This window comes from Bombus huntii, chromosome 5, assembly GCF_024542735.1.
Source record: "Bombus huntii isolate Logan2020A chromosome 5, iyBomHunt1.1, whole genome shotgun sequence".
NCBI lineage: Eukaryota > Metazoa > Arthropoda > Insecta > Hymenoptera > Apidae > Bombus > Bombus huntii.
Genome location: NC_066242.1, coordinates 9181388 through 9202779, shown reverse-complemented (window position 1 = coordinate 9202779; position 21392 = coordinate 9181388). Strand labels below are relative to the sequence as shown.

Genomic DNA, 21392 nt, shown 5'->3' with positions numbered 1-21392 from the left:
TAGTTTGTTAATTAATTTATATCAATGTAAACGTGTCAATGTAAAACGAGTGTCTATTTGTTCAGGTTGTACACCATTGGAGTGTTGAATAGCTCCCTGTGTGATGGTTAATTTTATTGTCCCCATAATTTCGTGATACCACACATAACGAGCTATGCGTAGTCGATCAAACTAACCTCGGTGAACCCATCCAGAGTGGAACTTTTGGTGACGGTTTATGCGTTAGTCCGCGTTTTGGGTTTCATTGAAATGTTACCATGCCGGTAATCAAACGTCAAATGGGCCGCTATAATTCGCGCAGAAGCGCATTAATTGCTTCCATAAATCTAGACGTTAATGCACGGCGGCGCGACTAATTGCGCGAAAGACCATGCCAGTGTTTGAGATCGCGCTGCAGAACACCCCTGTCGAGCAATCTCAAGGAATCTGACGTCCGCTTAGTATTTCACATGAAACACCGTGTTTAATCGTATATAGAATGGATATAAAAGCTATTGGCGCATTTTTGTATTTATTATAGCATTTATATGATAAGTAATTAGGCCCAAGTGTATTAAATTTCGTATCATCTCTTAGTACTTTCATATGAACTCAAGAATTTGATACAATGAAAACGAAATGCAGAATCTGAGGAAAAAATGTTTCGTTGGAAAATAAAATATGGATATGGACTAGTTTACACTTTTCCTAGCCATACGCTTATAGGGTATTTCAATTGAAACGAAAATAGAAATTAAGCTACGTGATATAAACAATAAAAGAATTATTAAACGAGTATGATAACATAACTTAAATTATATTACATACGTAATACATATAATGCGTACTAACGTCACGTAAATTTGGACCGTACCGGAAGTTTTCTCTGTATCTCTAGAAACACCATATACGAGCTGAAAATTACAGTTACTTGATCTGTTCTACACATTGTTAAACATTTGCTATTCATACGTGACATGTAAAGACTTAATCAGACGTGAATTGTAAATGAAGAAAGTTATACTGTATACATATATATATATATATATATATATATATATATATATATATATATATATATTATGAAACCTTATGTTATTTGTAAGATATTAACATGTTGCATAAAGAGATGTCTCGTGTTTAGCAAACCTACTACTGGCAATGAGTTGGGAATGACGTTGGAAATGAGGTTGTGTTCATATATCAAATTTATCGCTATCGTTATCGAGGCTAAACGACATAAGAGAACTTAAGATTGTACCTGAAATCAAATATCGTTAGAAATAAGCAGAATTTTGATCATGAATAAGAAGATTTGGGTTCATTAAAAGAATTTGCAAAGAAATTTTCCTGATCAGATAATTTAATTGATTCAAAATTAAGAAATTATGTACGTACGAATATAAAAATGTTTTGTAAATTATTCTATTGTTTCTACAATCAACAATTCAAATAGTATTGGAAATGATTGTAGTATCTTTGATTAATATGATCAAGCACGAAGCGTTAAGAAATACGTACTACAGATTGCTAATTTATAGTATTATCTCCTATTGCGTATTAGCAAAGGAACCACGTGAAACGTTACGCACTGGTTTTAGTGAAACATGGAAACTGAATCTGTCGTAAATGAGCACTTCGACACGAAATGCATACTCCTAGATCAATACGTTTGCTTGCTAATGAGAATACTTGATTATACTGTAACGTTAATGTCACACATCTCTAAATTCTGAAAGAAAATTAATTATTGTATATTTGTTTCAATTAAATTTGAAACGCCTGGTTTCCAGGAATAAATTAATTTACTAGGAGACTTTTTATTTATTATTATTAATTACGATTATTTATTACTTAATTAAAATATATCCGCTTTTAATAAAATGGAACTTCATAGTGATACAATTAAGAAAACATATCTTTTATAACATCGATTTAGTTTCTATAATAATTATTGTAGGGATGATAGAGCAGATGACTATCACGGGAGTTTGAACTATTATTTTATTACTAGGTAAAAAGAGACGTTCGCTCACATTCGCTGGTCCGTTCGCTTACACTCGTTGGTCTGTTCGCTTTCAGTCGTTGCAAGCACACACACATATCCCTTTTGGTCTAAGCCTATGTACCTCACAAGAACTGCACGTGGCCACCAGTTATCGTCATCGCCTGCTGACCTTAAAGCTAAACAGACAACTACAGGCGGTCGATTCCCATCACCGATAGCTCTGTTCTCTTAAACTACCTACAATGTACCACTTATCCCAACTTATCCACTAACACTGCATTGTTATACGTACATAAAATAAATTTTAAATTCTCTGTAATAAACCCATTTCTATAACGATATATGATAAAGATATAGACCATTTCGTTAAACTATTAGCAACTGCATAAATTAATAAAATCTTACGTCTAACCTCCAATACTATTGATTCCTATCTGATACGCGCCTCGTATCTTATACTTTATACATATGTACAGTACACTCTATGTATACATGTGTGTATTTATATTTAGTAATAAAAAGGAAAGAAGTATGATTTAAATGATATGTACACTCACAGTTTGCTCCTAGAAAACAAAACTATTTATCAAACTCAAACTCTCGACCAATTATACTCCTTTCACATATTACGTCAAACATTTCTTCATCTCTTGCAAACAACAATTTCGTCGTGCAATTCTCTATTAAATCGTTTTAGTAACAGTTTCAGGATGCTTCATATACTGAGAAAATAGCAGCTTATATTACCGTGACCCGAAATGGCGGATTCGTAACTGATCTATCTATCCCCGGAGGGGTGGCTCGTTCGTTTCTCGTTCATTTCGCCTTTCGCAAGGCTGCAAAACAACTAAAAAACGGTAGAAACAATGAAGAGGGCAAAGAAACAGCGTCTTTATCGCGCAGTATCTACTGCAAACAGACGACGTCTTATTACGAAAAGGTCGAGGGAGCTTTGAAGTCGGGCTCGGTGACTGGAACGAGAGTAGAAAATACAGGAGAAACAGCGAAGGAAGGAAAGGAAAGAAACATCCGAAAAAGGGCGAGAACGAAGAAAAAGTGAAAGAAAGAAAGAGAGAAGAGAAGTGGAAGCAACCACGAGGAAGTTCGAAGACGAAGAAAAGCGACGGAGTCTCCGGAGTTTGTTCGCTTTGCAGCATAAAGCGCCACGATGAAACACATCGGCGAGGAGGTGGGAGGAGAGAAAGATAGAATGTCGCTTAAGCGTTGTCGTGACCAATGGCCCGGAATGCCTCTTTCGGTATCAGGGCAAACGGCACGTTACACGCTGATGCCGAGTTACATGTATTCGTAATTTTTCGTCTCTAGCTCAGGGGAAATCACGCTTGTGTTGCCTGGATAACGTGTTTCTTTTCTTCCCCTCGATTGAATAACCAAGTCGCCATTATCGAGGTCTTTCCTCTTCCAAGTTGGTTTCGGTTGGATCAACACCGCCAGACCTGTCACCGTTTCGACCACCACGGTGCATCGTCGCGAGGATATTTTAAGAATTGATGGATCGGTGGGTTGCATCGACGATACCGTGAGCTTCGATGGAACGATGAAATCATGTGAGAGGTCAAAACGACACTAAGAATAATTTGATCGGGAAAACTTGTACACTTCTGGTTAGGAGTATTGGAACATATAGGGAAATCTAATGAATTTGAAGAAATATTAGAAAACTTTACAATATGGAGAAAAATTCAAGCAAGTTGTTAAATATAGTACTACAAAAAGAATTTCAGAATGTACGGTTTGAAGATAACACTGAATATGTTTCAGAAGTTCGTGCTACAATTATTTCTTCAATTTTAACATAAGGGAGATATTTTAATACTTCGTGTTTACGTCAGCTAGAAAATGGTAAACAGTTCTAAAAAATATTTATGATTTATCATATAGAGATTTTGGAATATTATTGTAATTGTTTATAGATTGTCATTTTTATTAACTGGTTCCAAATTTTATAAATTTTTTTTCAGTAGTTTGAGATATTTTTGGAACGCTATTTGCTTTTACGTCATGTTGAGAACTTAATCACATTTGTATTAATAGCGGGCTGGTAATGGTAATGGTAGAAGCTAGGCGTTTCTCCAGAAGGAAATCCTGCGTGATGAGCACGTGTGATGACATATTGGATAACTTCGCGGATTCTTGATGAGCAGACAGTTGGTGGGTGGATAGCGGATACAGTTTACGTACATCACATATTTCTGTATGGATGCAATCCGTATTTTATTTGAAAAGCAGGGCGTACATATGAAACTGAGAATGTCAAAAAAAGGAATTCATTTCGGAAGAAAAATTTATATGTGTAGCATAATGAGTTTATGCCCAAAGAGATGACGAAGCATTCATTTTCCATTCATTGCTGTTTAATTATTGATGTTTTTATTGTAAGTTTGCAGTAACACATATGCATGACGCGTAAATAATGAAAGAGTGGTTATTAAACGAAAATGAAACCGCAGTAGTATATAATATTTTTCTATCTTTGTGAAAATAGAATGTAGCTACAGCTAAGGTATATAATTTAATAAATTGAATCTATTATCTTACGTCATTTAACTTTTATAATACCATTGAAGAGATTAACGAATATTAAAACTTACTTAATGAAACTTAGTGTATCATTTACATAAAAAGTACGAAAGATTTGCCTACATATTATAAAAGATTACATACATTAGATATAAAATCTCATCCAAAAATATCATTTATATAATTTCAATTTATAATATAAATTTCGATATCTTTATGTCTTCAGATTTAAGATATCTTATGGTATCTTCTTCATATGTCCAATATTTTTATGAAACCATACTGCGTGGGATATTTTTTACACAAAAAATTTGCCCTAAATTTCACGTATTCTGATATTTGAAAAAAATTCCCTCGTTCCAGTGCTGTGTTTCGCAATTAATCGATAAAAAGCGCAGCCTCTCCTCTCTTCTTACTCGTTAAATTACGAACTAAATATGAGACGAGTGACGCGAGCAATCGTACGATGTCGTTGTTGAATATTACTGAAATACGGCGCGGATGTTTCTTTGAACTCGGGAATTTTTCGCCACGGAAGAGTCATCAGGTCTGAAAATCGGCCATCGTATATATCGTACAAAGACTCGACCTATATTTACCATACAGTCGGGATACTACTCGTGCTCGGACAATTCTGGAACGCGCGTACAGATGCACACGTTTGAAATATCGGCGATTAAACTTTACCAAGCCGATTGCTTCGAACGTTGTGTGCTCTTCTGTTGGCCAACCGCCGAAGACAGAAACTAAAATTGCCGAAATTATGTACACCAAATCGTCTTTGTATTATTGTAATATCATCATTCAAATATCTATTTATAAATCCTCATTCCGCGCAGATAAAAATTCACGCTCGCTATCTTTCCTCCTGTCCAATACTTATGGTACGTGTTGATTTGTTGCGGAATAATAAAGCGATAATTTTGCTCCTTTGAAATATTTCTACTATTATTGTTTAAGTTATGAAAATATTTATTTGAGAAGACTTTAAGAGATTAAGAAAATTTCAATATATTACCGTAGCGTGTAAATTAATAACAAATTTAATTTAATATTAAAATTACAATTTTTATCCAGATTTTTATTTGTATGGAATATTGTACATCTTCTATTTATATTATCTTTGGTTAATAGTTTGATATACGTTTTATTTAGTTGATAATCGACAGTCAATGCACTATAGAAAAAACGTGTGTACTCTATCTATTCAAATATTGACCATTACTCTGGTTATATGCTTCTTCGCCTATATAAATATTGTAAGAAACCTCGTATAAAGTTTCATATGCTATTAAGCATATAATAAGAAACATTGTTTCAAATTACGAATCCAATTACCTTATAAATATTTGTATACCAGAGTTAATAATGTTTATTATTTATCTCCAATCTTCTTGAATTTCTCATTTATTCTCTTCAATTGTAATTAAAAAAGAAATCGTTATTATATAATATTATATCTTTTCATGAATATAAACAAAGTTACTCAAATCAATATAATATTTTTCTATAATATAAATGAAGTTAATCGCTTTATATCACAAGTGGTAGTTTTTATAAAACTTTACATAATAATTTGCCAATAATTATCAAAATTGTCCCTGAATTAAACAAATTACCATCATTCCTTTACAATTCTGCGCAACTTTTCGAATCGCTATTGTTTAATTTATTTTCACGACTGTATTTCTTGCTTTGCGCAGTAATTTATAGTTTCTCGCATCAATTCCTTTTTGTTTTAGGGTTTCCGGTAGTTCCTTGCCGTGTAAACTCCCCGCGCGATAATGGCCCATAGATTTTCGAGCGAAATTCGGGTCAGGGCTTCTTGTTGGCCACTCCAAGCCTCGAATTCCATAGTCGATAAACCGCTTCCTTGGTTGAGCCTCGAGCATTGTCGAATGCACATTGTCCCGTTGAAAAATTATCTCTCCCTTCGCCGACCCAATAAGTGCCAGCAATTGTATTTCCGACTTTCCATCTTCCACGAACACGCATTTCCGCTGTTCCTTTCGCGCTTACCTAATATAACTTATATTATCGTTCAAACATTTTGGTAGATTTGAAGCGATAGTGTACGAATTTTATGGAAGTGTTCGAATTAATGAGGAATTAGTTATTAGAAGAAGCATTTGCTATATTTTTATGGGAGCTCCACAGATTCTAATGTTAAACTGTTTATTAAGAGACATAGTAATAATATGTATATTTTATTAATTACTATATATATCTGTTATTTAAATATCACTGGTTGTATTATAATCAGAACACTTTCGTTTCTATCAGTTTATAATGCATTTACTTTGTTCCATCACATGATTCGAATATTAAAGGATCCGAAGATAAAGAATTTTTCAAGAAACAAAATATTAAGGTTACAGGAAAAGTATGATGAGCATAATTTTGTTAATTTTCTGATTATAATATTATTTAAATGTTAAAACGATGTATCTCAACGTGACGTAGGGAAGCAAACAACTTATCTAGCGCAAACATATAAGTCTTTTAGCAATCTGTGACAAATCCACAAAGTATCATGGAAAAAGTTAACGACATATTTAATACCTATGATATAAATAATTTAAAAAACTGCTATCTTGCGAGAGAGTCGGGAGAAATAAATATTTCTGACGCGAACATTTTTTAAAAGAATTTCATGAATTAAAAAAAGACAGTTTTGGTAATATCTGATTAATTGACAATTGATTTAAAAATTCCTATAATATGAAAAATAAAAGATGTGACTTATCATGTGTACTACCAACTCCATTACTGCATAGTGATCTCAAAAAGCAACTTAATCAGCGTGTCACATACCGTTACACGTACATTACGAACGATAAAATCACTGTAGTTTCATTCATTCATAATTTCATTTTTACAATACATCTTCCCGAAAGGAGACAAGTGCCAGGATGCCTTCAAGCGTTAGCGTGTGCAATTTCGGTATGACTTCTCACCCCTTCTTTCTCATCGTGTAATATCGATTCTCAATGAAATCGAAGTGTCTAGATTCCAGAATCCATCGTTGAGAAATGGACGACGGGATTCTCGATGGCCGCGGGCGGTATTTCCGAGCAGCGGCGAATGAAAATTTCTCCTGGATGTACAACGTTTGGCGAAGATGAGCTGCACCGATACGAAAATTAATCGAACACCTGAGAATTGAAAGTAAACCTGGCCCGGTGGGAATAGATATTCTAGATATAGGCGACTGGGTTGCCTTTAATACACGATGGAGGCGAGAGAACGGTTCCGGGAAGCAATGGCTGCCAGGTTTACGACGACGGAGCGACGATAATGGATGCGATCGTTTGTTCCGCGACGTGACATGTCCGCGTTTTTCTTGTAATTTTATACGTTTAATGACCGCGCGTGACGGGCCCCGAATCTGTTCACCCGGAAAAAAGAATAACCAACGATTGTTTCCCGAGACGGTGATTTATTCATTTTCGAAAAAGAATAACCCTTTCTTCTTCCCCCCGCCCCAACCTTCCTTTCGGTATCCTCGAAGCATAGAAGGAAAGGACGCGCATCACGTGAAACAATATTTGATCACGGGGTCTCTACGCGCGCGTTTGCTGTTTTATACCGAATACCGCTTGTGCATCGATCTTCATATTTCTTGAAACATCAAAGAATGTCTTTTATATATTGATGCGGATACTTCACCTATTTGGTTCCTAAGAAATAAATATAAGTTCTTATAATTTGTTTGAAATCGTTCGAGCACTCGTGTGCCAACTCGTGAAACTAACGAAATGGATTGAAATTTAATGCAATTTACTTCCTGCGAAAAACGTTGTTTGTAAGCTTGCCAACTTGTAAGTTTATAAATTTGTTGATTCTCAGTGAGAGGTATCGCGAAGTAATTTCTTGAGAAATTAATGCTAGCGCACTGCTTCCCGTGATTACGTAATTGGTATTGATCATGAAAAATGACGAATCTTTTGTAATGAGTTGTATAAAAACGCAAGCTGAAGGAATATGATAGGAACAGAGAGTCCGGGAAGTTTTATAAGTTCGATCATTTTATCTAGACACTGTCTAGTATTGTAGGATGTACAAAATAGCAATTAGCAATTCCGATTGTGTTATGATCGAATAGTAATTAAAATACAAGATCGATTTCATCGTGATACAGAAAATTATTTATATCTAAAAAGGTGAAATATAGCTGATAATAAGATACTTTGCAAAAATCTGACTTGGTTCTAGTGACTACTCTACTGTGTCTACTGTGCCCATTCGTACAACACGGGAAGTTCAGAGGAAACTATGTAATTTCATAGTAATGCAAGTTACATGTTACATCTCAGTGGTTTATGGTATTACTACAAGTACTATTTTATGGTATATGTTACGACATTGTTTCAAAATGAACGTATGATTCTATGATTCGAACGAACAATGATAAAGAATGACTCTCGTGAGACATAACATAACTACAAAAGAGAATTGATGGCTTGATGAACGGATAATTTTCAACGGAATTTTAACGATATGAAGATATGATTCTGATAATCAATGAAATATCAAAACCATCATAATATTACAACAATATGAGAATACAACAAAATACAAACAGAGGAGATATCGCTTCAAGAAAGATCGATCAGAGAATATTATTTTCCCTGACTATTTGATCAAAAGTGGAAGTCAGTGACAATAGACAGAAATCCTGTCAATCAAGCAGAGAATAATATTATTTCCCATAACTATTTGATTGAAAGTAGAAGCCAGTGACAGCAGATAGAAAACCTAACTTGAAGTACGCGTCTGTCAAGGTACAAAGATCGCTGGAAACTCTCGAAGAACGTCGATATAACCTGACGATGGAGCGTTGTGTGTCGTTTTTACTTGCCAAGCAGAGTCCTCGGCGAGATTCCTTAGACTGCATATTATTTATTATAACTGGTTCGTGCCATAACCGTCTTGGCTGCGTTATAAACGGCGCTATATAGCGGTGGAAGCTCCATGACGTATCGGGAGACATATTTACCGAGGTAAATCCCATTCGGACTATTTACTCGACAACTCCTAGAGTAGAAGTCTGGCACCACGTGTACATAAAGTCAGCCTTACAAATGTTTAAACACGGTACGCGTGAGAGAGCCTGTTACCGTGAAATATTATATTTCTATTATGGTGGGAGTGTCGTTCGATATCCTCTAACGTAGTTGCAGCGTCACGATGAAATGTAGCACGCGAACCATGCGATTTCAAACGCCCGACGCGCGATATTCAATGGACCCCTTTCTGACAGAGAAAATTGTATCCACCCGGAGACGAGATCACTTTGAAAGTTAGTCAGATTTTACAAGGCGGATGGAAATTTTTCAGTGAAACCATGAAAGTAGGTTTCGTGACTGCAGTGGAAGAAATACACTGTACTTTTGTACATTCTCCAGGGTATTATGGCCGCAGTTTAGGGCTTTATATATTTCCCACGTTGTATTACTTAAATTTATTGCCAAAATTGAGGACTGATTTTTGTGGGGAAATTTCGTTTGAAATATTAACAAAACTTGACAAATTTTAACAAAGGTTCGTGGAATCACGTTATGTTATATATATGTATATACGTTGTACTTGTGTCTGTTACATTGTATCATGATCTTATTAGTAGTTTTATATTTCTTATCGCACTTGAAATTTCAAAGTGAAGTTCTTTAACATTGGGTAACTGAAATTGTTTTTTACACTCGGTGTAATACTGTACTTTAATTAGCTGTTCATTAAGGATTCACGTTTATTCAGGGCATTAAAAGGTTGAATACACCGTTAAAAATGAACATAAATTGCAATCACTTTTGCAATATTATTTTTCCCCCTACAGCATAAAAAAATGTTGCCATAACGTTTTATAAGCTATTTTTTATACTATACGTGAAAAGTTGAAGAGAAGGATCAAGAGATTTTAATTACTTCTCAAATAAATCTACCTTTCTTCATTTGCGTGGAACACATCAAATGTTAATTATTCCAAATATTATATCATACATTGCCATAAAAAATTTATAATCATTTTTTAAATCCTACCTATATTAAATTACCTGTTAATTTTTGTATTAATTCGAAATTAATATCACAAATATTAATAATAATTTTACAGTTTTACATTGATAAAAGCTGTTTATGAAAGACATTTCTGAAACAGCAGAAATCTAATGGAATAAGTAGTGGTTTCAAGCGTTTTTCTGACAAGGAACATCTTTAACCACTTAACACATATTCCCGTATTGTACAGACATGTATACAAGCAAAGTTCACTTTCACTGTAGCTAATTATTTTATCCATTGACCTTTATGAATCCAGGCTACATTCTATAAATTAGCATACTTAGATATCTGACAAAAATATATTGTACACCCACTTGCACTATTGGTTGTCTTCTATTGTAAAGCGTGTAATAATTTCCATTAATACATCGTATTTGTAAAACCGTATAATTATATGAATAATATTGCCGTACTCTAAAAATATATATAATCATTTCTATTAACAAATGGAAGAAAAATTTATACCTTAGTGGGTTAATAAAAATCGTAACATTTCTCGTTGATTAACCTTCGAATCCTGGGGAATATATTTCGATAAACGATTTCTGTCAACGAAGTACGCGTACGGATGTATTTCCAACTATCGACAAAACGTCCGTCGGATGTCAGAATCATTCATAAGCGTTACGAATTGTCCGACGGTGGAAGAAATGTGACGTAGCGAAGAGTAGGTTCGTTTTCGACTTTCAGCAGAGAGGGAACGATTCCTCTCCATCTGGCTCCGATATTCCGACATACTTCTCCTTCGCGGCTGAAATATATATCTTCCAACGGGTAAGCTTTGCAATCACGCGGGAGGTAGTATCTTGATTCGAATAAATCTCCTGTAACTCGAGGATTCTGCGAGAACGCGGGAAGAGGTCTTTTCGTGACAAGTACACACGTAATGGGAAAAGCTTTACGGCGGGTCTAGATACGCAGTATATCCCAACGCCGCCCATGAATTCAAAACAAGTCCCGATCTCAGTTACGGATAACGTAATTATACGCGTACCTACATATACGGCTATTCGCTTTATAACTTTACGATCTAAAGCGTATAGCGTCTAGGGAACTAGGCCTCGTTGCGCGTCTTTTCCATTCGCTGTAACTCGATGGCGCTGTGATAAGATTTATTGGGTTAGCTACTAAATTCGTTCGTGTTTCTTTAAGAGAATTTGCCAGGCGTAAGTATTTTTAGATCAAATCTGCCCTATTTATTAGATGTAATAATCATGTTTACATTAGCATATATGCAATTAAAACACTGCAAGTGATAAAACTTATTGGGTTAGGTAATGAATTCGTGTTTCTTTTTGACAAGTTGCTAGGTATAATTAGTTTTTGATCAAATCTGACAAATTTATTAAATGTGACGATTATATCTACATTGGTATAGTTATAATTAATGTTACAGCTGTATTAGGCAATGTGTAATTATATTTATATGCAGTTGCAGAAAATGAGTTCGAGATTTGTGATGAAATATTTTAATAAATTATAAAATCTGAAAAATCTTTTTCTGTAACCTCCTTTAAGTATAATTGGTATCTGACATACTTATAGACTTAATTACAGATATATTAGTAGAGATATAATCGTTAAATTCAACACTAGCTAATCAATATGCAGCGATTTATGAAAATATTTGAACAGTTATTATAAGAAACTTTTATGCATATCGATACTTATTATATTATAAATAACATGATTCTAATATATGTTAAATAAGTAAGGGATAATTTTGTCTGCAAAAAATGAACGTAACGAAACATAAATAAAGATTAAAGTCCAGCAGCTTACGACAACTGTTGTAGAAAATTATTTAATATGATAAAAAGTATAAAATACAAAAAATATAATTTTTTTGTGTCTACATTCATTTTTACAAAATGTTGCGGAAAATACGTGGGCCACGCGTGCTTTTGCTAGAATTCACTATAATGGCTGTCACTACAAATCTTGACAGTGTTTGCACATGCAAAGGGAAAACAGGTCAGCTGATCGGATTACGAGACCACGATTCGAACTTGGATCTCTCGCTTGTTAAACGATTGTTTTAACTATTTCAGCTATCCAATCAGTGGCAACCTTTCTTTTTTATCATGTCACTCCAAATGGCTATAGTGAAATACAATTTTAAAGAATCAAGTTTCGTAGTCATATGAAAATTAGTATTTACATATTGGTATTTCGTATTGGTATTAACCGATTGGAAATACTAATCGATACAAAATTTAAAATACTTATGGGTCCTACTAATTAGCATGTAAATGCTATAATAAATATGATGTGCAAATATTTTTTGTAACTACTGTACTTATTATCTTTAATTGACATGAATATAAGAAAATACAAGATCAGTTTGAAAATCCTTTCAAACGTATTTCATCTTTCGCTAACAGACTTCTCTAGAATCAGTGTATATGAATTAAGCGTAATCTGGCGAAGCGACTGGCAGCTACTCTTCGAATCGTACATATGGATCGCAGATAACCACAAGTTAAATCCCTTCGATTGACGAAATCTCTATCCTTCGAGTCTTTGAACTTCGAAACCGGGAACATTCGATATTGGTTTTGACGTCGATAACTTTGTCATCGAATAAGTAATCAACGTGACCCAGATAATACGACTCCATTGTGAATATGCTGTAACTTCTTCGCTTAATCGCGAGCAAATCACTCTTCAAACTGCCAATAACCAACTGCACGATTGTATAATTTTGTTATTTTTTTGATATACTTTTGATTTGTCTGTTTAAATATATCCTATCGTATAACACTATGTTTAATCATAACAACGAACTTTCATATTGATGCATCAAACTGAAGTTTAAACTGAATTTACTGTTTTTACGGTTGTTAATTGTTTTTGAATATGCAAAACGCAAACGATATGTGGATGGTTATCATGAACGTGGCTATTATCGAATTGAGGTAACTCGTTTCATTTATAGATTTCATTTATAGCTTGAATATAATGCACGTAATTTTATGCAACTTGTATGGGAAATAAATCAGAAATGTTGGCAAAATATGCTTCCCAGTTAATTGATCTTCAAGCATAAATGTGTTTCAGTATATAAATAGAATTACTAGTATATTTATATTAAGCATAAATACGATACACCTTAAATAACCCTTTTATAACCGATCTTTTTCAACTCTTTAAAAACATTTTTCTCTTTACCAATTGTTACGAAATTTTTTTTATTATAGAAATAATTGATAGATTTACGAAATTTCATAAACATTCAAGAAGGGAATTATTTCTTTAATGCCAGGTAGAGTGCAACAATATCGATTAAAAGGAGAGTTTTGATAACACAGAATTGATTGTTAAATATTACAATTGTCTATCATTAAATATCACGCTTTTTTCTGTGCCCCTTATACTAGAACTCTTATACATCAACAAAATTCATGAAATAAAACTTTCGATGTAACTGTCTCTATTTCTACGCTTCATAATCGAAATCTGCTTCCTCTTGGCTGATACGATTACTATTATAATGTAATATCGATACGCCAACAGTCTATACGGATGCCACAGTCGCAAACATCCGCGAAAGAGCAGTAAAGAGTTGGAAATTCGTGTTCATAACGTTGATACACAGTTTCTATACCGTGCACGTTGCCATCGGACGATCGCGTACATCGAACTTTATCGTTCGTCGTCGCATCCAGTTTGTTCCGTACTCCATTTCCAATGTAAATGCGGAGCGGATCGGTCGCGGCGAAAGAAAATTGCTTGCAGCAGGCGTTCTAACCTACCGTTGGGTCTGATATATCCGTCTGTACGATATTTATTTCAATTTCTTAACCACTTAATATACACACACATTTTTAACATATACTGTTGAAGTAATTACTTCAAGAAAAACTCTACACCTTTTCTTTTGTATATCCGTGACCTGAAGTCCGCTGTTACGAAGAGAGTAGAATTTAGTGAAAATTCAAAATAAGGAGAGGTCCATATTATTCTGCCCTTGAATATAAATTGTGTTTTGCGTTATAAGGTCTAAAAACAAAGGAGCTATAAATATATGAACGTGCTCCCTATCATATCTTCTTATTGTATTGTAACACTGTGAGAGTGAGCATCTGGATCAGCATACACTATACCTGTACTTATACCTATACTTATTTCAATATATTTTTCAATTACAAAATCATCCACTCGTTCCTCTATCAGTCAATCTCAATATATACGCCTGTTGATTTGATTAGTTTAATCATTGATTATTGGTTATAGTATATCCTTTGAATTCAGAATATTTTCTTTTATCATTGATACAATGTCAGTTATGTTCAACCGATATATGAATACATTCTTGAGAATCTGTTTTCAAAATCACCTTACATATTTTTATCGTAACGGCCTGTATAACTAAAACAATTAACAATTAACAATTCTTCCAAAAAGATGATCGCAAAGTAATTTTGTTGTATCTCGTGATGTCTGCAACGCTGTCTGCACGGTTTAATATTCTGTAGGGTGTATAACTATTTTTTTAAAAACTGTTGAACAACAGTAATATAAAGATTCCATTAATACATTCAATTTAGATTGCAAATAGACATAATAAAAGAAATATCGTATTACTTAAAAAAATATCACGAAAAATGAAACATATTTTATTAATATGGAATAATAAATTATTATTTTTCAGACGGCTTGTAAAAGATATATCATGTCCGTTCTCATTCTCGCCACGACTCGTCTTTTTATTATATGATGATTTAAATTATTTGCTACCGGTGAAGCAAAGAAAAATTCCTGCGTTAAGAAGTTAATCTTCCCCGCTGTCTTTTCCATTCTTACGCAGCATTCTTTTTAACAGCGGTGGCGTCGGCGGAAGCGAAAAACCGAAGTAGAGGCTCGGAAAGGAGAAGCGCTACAGAAGCACGCTTCTTTGTCCCGAGTTTTTCACCAAATCTTCACACCAGAAAAGCCCCCGCCAGCAGCCCTTTGTACGGCTGCATAAATTATTTTTTTTCGGATTTTCGTTACAACTCGAGAGAAAAAAGTGCGGCCTCTTTCGATCGAGCGTGATTCAGCAGCGAGAAACGTGACGCGCTGACGAAACCGACGCTTGATGCTAGTCTGAATGTTACCTTGATTGGTCTCACGTTACGGAAAGCGCGGGAATTTATTTTATCTCTTCTCGTGATGCTGGTAGATTTTCAAATATCGATACGCAAAATGACTCATCGGAGAATGTCGAATATTTCCTTGGCTTGGCTTGTTGCACTTTTTTTTTATAATAAAATGAAAGATTTGAATTAGGTTGTAACAATATTTATAGTTAATTTATAGAAATGATTGACTAATAGAAAACATGTTGTTTTGATTTCTTAGTCCTACGGTTAGGAAATTGTTGCTTGATAATTCTTTTTTTTTTACTCTTTATATAGTATTACGAGACTAGTTTAAAGAAAATTGTATTAAACATTTCGAAATCTCGTTAGAATTTAGAATTTATTCGCTCGTAAAAAATGCTGAGATTAAAGAAGAAAATAATTTTCGGATCATAAACCGATTTTATGCGATTTACCTTATCAGTTAGACGATAGAATCAATCTATGAAACGCGCTTTTCCTCACGGAAATAAGTAGTTAATTCTGCTAGTCAATTTTAAATCAGCCCTTCAAGTGTCATTATATTTTGACAGAAAGATACTACAAAATTTGTTTTTCCTAGGAGCAAATGTATAATAATTTCTTATCGTGATCATAAACTTTCGTGTGCGAAGCATTCATATAATAAAGTATTGATTCAGCAATTGAAAGCTTGTTTATAATTTCTTTGATTGTCTCTTTTGGAACTTTAATTGAAATTTCAATGTTATTTCCATGACAAAAGATATAAAGCTTTAGATAACGAAAAATATAACAGATTTCGTAGATTACAGAGAAGAAAAAAATATCTAACGTAAGTCAACTTTATTGTGACACTATATTCGTACTGACTAAGCCGAAATAATATTTTGAAAATCTAGATTTTAATAAAAAAATGGCTCGCAAAAGAGCGTGTATGTATATAAAATAAATACAGAATATTGAATTTACAATTGCCCTGTTACTTTTACCTTATCTCAAAAAGGTTAGTTTTATCATTACAATTTCAACGTATTGTATTTCTCTACCATTTCAAAAGTATCGAATGAAACAAAAAAGCTTCGCTGATATATCGATTGCTATAGAAATACATATTAAATTTAGCAAAGTAAATACAATTGCACATTCTCTATGAAAAATGTTAAACAATCATACAATATTGGTTCATTCATTCATTACGATAATTAATATATATTTTATCATTGTTATAAATTTATCTTTCTGAATCCGTTTAATTTCGAAAAATTTATGTAAAAATCTTATGAGAAATCAGATGTTGATAAATTTCCTTGATATTTGTATTACCCGTCTCTGATGTTTAACGATCTTGGAAATGATAGAATTACAATTGTGATGGATGTTATATTGTTCTCGATTTTCCAATAACTGATTGGAACTGGAATACTTTAACAATGTATTAAAATTCAAATTTTTTCTCGTTCGATTCGATATCTCGTTCCGCCATAACTGCGTCAAAAATGAAAGGGTTGGACGGGCGATCGTAGTTAATGCGAGTAATTTTACGCTCTATGTTTAATGCATGCCGCCGATTTAGTTTCTGCGTTTAATCAATGCACGGCGGTTTAATTTCTATAATTAATATAACGACACAGGCAACCGTACAGGATACTAATCGTAACTCGGCAAACATAAACGACATCAAATGAAATTTCATTTGCCCATTTATTTGGAAATGAAATTAACAAAACGTTTGCGATGCTCGAGTTTTCCTAACCACGGTTTAAAAATATTCCGTATACATATATATATATATATATATATGAATAATGTTTTAAACAAAATAGATAATAGGAACAATTTGATTAGCTAAAATTAATTGGAACATTTGCGAATGTAAGGACGTATACATATATATATATATATTTTTTAATTTTAGCTAATCAAATTGTTCCTATTATCTATTTTGTTTAAAACATTATTCATAGAAAATGAATTTTTCAAAACATTATGAATTTGTGTCTTTGATAATAGAGAATATGTAGAGGAATTGTTAAAATATATATATGTATGAAATTATTATTATTAAGGCACGTATGATTATTTATTATTTTTATATATCTTATATTAATATATAGTTGGTATTTTTAATTGTACTAAAATTTCTATAAAGATTCTATAGCGTGCACTAATCCTGTATGACACTAACTGTGCACTATTTTTTCGCAACTGTTTCAAATCCTCCAGGTTTAGCAGGTAACACTATCACGTTTCTACGACGTGTATTGTACCACGTAAAGAATAGAATGAAATATAGTCGAATGTTTTTCTATAGGTACAAGTTTTTGTTTTCGTGATCGAAGGTATACAATTGAAAATACCATTTGAGAATCGGGCTTTACGAACTTTCAGAATAAACTTTGATGACGTTCGCGTATGAAACGTAAAAGATTTCACGTTTGTATAACTAAAAAAAAATATATATATAATCCAATCTAAGCTTTTCACGCTTCGATAATCCAGTTTATAGCCTTTCGAATTTTCTTTGTATCGATTACACGTCAAATCGAAAAGGATGTAAGTTACAAGGAAATTTTTGAACTGTATCATCTAACAGAATAACGAAGTAAGAATTCTTTCCCAAAATAAGATTTATATTATCAAAACATCTGTAAATTTCCATTCATCAAAAGGTTATCACTAATAACGAGTCAAATAGTCTATTGAAAGATTGTTTTTAACCGAATTTACCGAATTACAAGACGAATGTATTTTCCTTCATTCAAATAAACCTATCTATACCTCGAAAATTTTATTTTGCATATTATGTACAATTTTGTACCATTAAATTTTTCATACGTCAATAACAATCCGCAGTTCAGTAATAAAAAATAAAACGGTCTTAAAACTTTTATTTGACAGCATACATATGTCACATATGGTGAAACGTCCTAAAGCTGCGTTGACAATCTGTGCACTATGATTGATCGGTGATTAGAGGAAACATATGTATCCGCTGTCCATACAGAAATACTAATCTTAACAAGACAAACATGTTTACTGTAAATGATGCTAGATTATGTAATCATCCGATTGTGTACGTCTACGTGAATAGGAGTAAAACAGTTACTATACGATATGTAATTACATACATCAACCACACGACTAAGGAACAATGCTAATCACTTCTGTGTGCAATCGATACAATTGTCAGAGTGGTGCATACGTATCATTGAAGTTAGTTGTCGTTCACAGGTTACTGTTAATCCTGACATATTGATCAGTGGATGATCCAAGCCTCCTGTCTTAGAAGTAACACTAGCAATATTTATATTCCTTATCAACGAAGATCGCTGCATTATTAGAAACTTTATGATACTTCGTATGAGGTACGTGTGTAAAATTAAAATATAGAAAACAAAAGTGGAAATTGCATGGAAGTGATTTGTTAACATATGATATGAATAATGAAAGAGATTTCAACATATTTTATGATTATATACTTATCCTATATAAAATTACATCGCGGATGAAACTTTATCACATTGGATTAGAAACTTGACTATTGTTCAAGCTATTATATCGTAGATTTCATTAAACCGATTTTTCAATTTAGATGTCATTTAATTGATAAAAGAAAATATTTTAATACGACGTAGTTGAAATGGGGAACAATTTTCTAAGGTTTCAAAAATAACGATAAATTGATGAAGTTCTAAAGAGAAACTAAGAGCATAGTTAATATTATAACGTTTAATATTTGTCATTAAAATTTGTTAAATATTCAAATAATTGACAATAACGTACATTTAATTTCAAAATCAAATAGGAGGACAATTTTAGTAATATTTCATTGAATTTTGAAAGTGTTGAAGTAATTACTTCAAGAAAAACTCTATCTTTATTTTTGTATATCTGTGACCTGGGACCGCTGTTACGCAGAAAATAAAATTTAATGAAACAAAAAAAAAAATATTCTAAATAAAGAGAGGTTTATATTATTGTGCCCTTGAATATAAATTATGTTTTGGGTTACAAGGTACAGAAACAAAGGAGCTATAAATAGATTTCTATTTATGTTTCTTGTAGCCTTTAGCTAGAGCTACAAGGTTAACTTTTTTGGTGATGTCCTTTGCTATAAATATATGAACATGCTCCCTATCGATTCTATTGTATTGTAACACTGTGAGAGTGAGGATCTGGATCACCATAAATTTATACATTATACTTATACTTATACCTTTATTTATTTCAATATATTTTTCTATTACAAATTCATCCACTCGTTCTTCTATCAGTCATCTTCAACAGAAAGCAACAATTGTGACTTATCATACAGTAGTTTTCATCAAAAACTCTCTCTTCAAAAATCTCATTGATTAACTCCAGAAATTGAAAAGTACAAAAAGATGATGATACTACGAAGATCATGTTTTTTAAGTTTACTTAAAATTTACTATCTTTTATATCGTCCTCTTGCGATAAATCTCTAATAATCTTCTCTTTATTCGCTAGCACAATTTAAGAATAGCAGAGCTTGAAACAACAATTTATTTATTACCTGTTTATTTCTCCCATCTCCCTCAGTTACGAAACCTACTTTTAACATCTATAAATACACCAACTTTGTTTGAAACAATTTTATACAACAATTTTTATAGATTCCCTCCGACAAACCCTTCTTATCAAAAATCCTTTGAGCTTTACACGGGCTTCTCATAAAAATCATCTCGTTTATCGGTACATTATATCTAGATCGTTGTTTACGAAACATCCTGTGCGTCAATACATCACAAGGGAAAAAGGAGGAGCGCGCGGAAAAAACGGCGAGAGACAATGGCTGGAAGTTTAATCTTCCACGCGAGTTCAGTTCACTCGTTCAAGCAGAATCAAGCAGAGAGACGGGAAAGAGAAAAAGCAAGCGCGGGGAAATAGTAGTTTTATGAGAGGCGTTCTTAATTTTCCAAGTGTCACGGGTCAGCGTAGCTCAGCAAACCAACAACGACTGTCACTGCAGGATCATCGATCAGATGTGTAAGAGAGAGAGAGAGAGAGAGAGAGAGAGAAAGAGAGAGAGAGAGAGAGAGAGAGAGAGATACGAAGTTTGGAGTGAAACTGCAAACGCTTGCCATGGACGTTCGACCTGTTTCGAATGGCATACCGCGTGTTTCGAGCTCATATTCGCCATGATTTATCGTATCCGCGTGCGTTGCCATATGTGGAAGCGTCAGTGCAATCGCTGGATCAGATCTGGCTCATAGATTATCGATGAGAACGCTTGGACGTCGAATAACACAGCTCCAGATGAAAGTTTTCGTGGATCCATAGACAACCATCAGAAAATGACGTCCAACAGAGAGCAACCGGCGAATTGATTTCGAAGATATCCTTTAGATATGACGCTAACCTTTCTTTGTTAGGGAATAGCAGAATAGAACCGTGTACAATCGATTTGGTGGCAAAATTCTGTCATTTGAACTCGAGTCAAACAAACTGAAACTCCGATCCTTTACTCTCTTTAAACAGATAGTTTCGGTGGTGTTTCGGTTGAGGGATGGAGCTACGTTAAGGATCGTAAAAAATTCATGTTAGTACTTAAACTGAGCCAAAATTCGTGTGGAAGATATTACAAACATAGAGATACGAAGTACAGAAAATGATATATATAGGAGTGGAGTTAGTTTGACTTTATTGAATAATAGATTTCTTACGTGTAACACGAATCGCGTGTATTCTCAGGATTG

General features: G+C 33.4%; 1 protein-coding gene across 3 annotated transcripts in view; it reads left to right on the top strand.

Moving 5' to 3' along the window:
- LOC126865899 (uncharacterized) overlaps positions 1-21392 on the top strand; it is a 210428-nt gene that overhangs the window by 155276 nt on the left and 33760 nt on the right. The window lies entirely within an intron of this gene.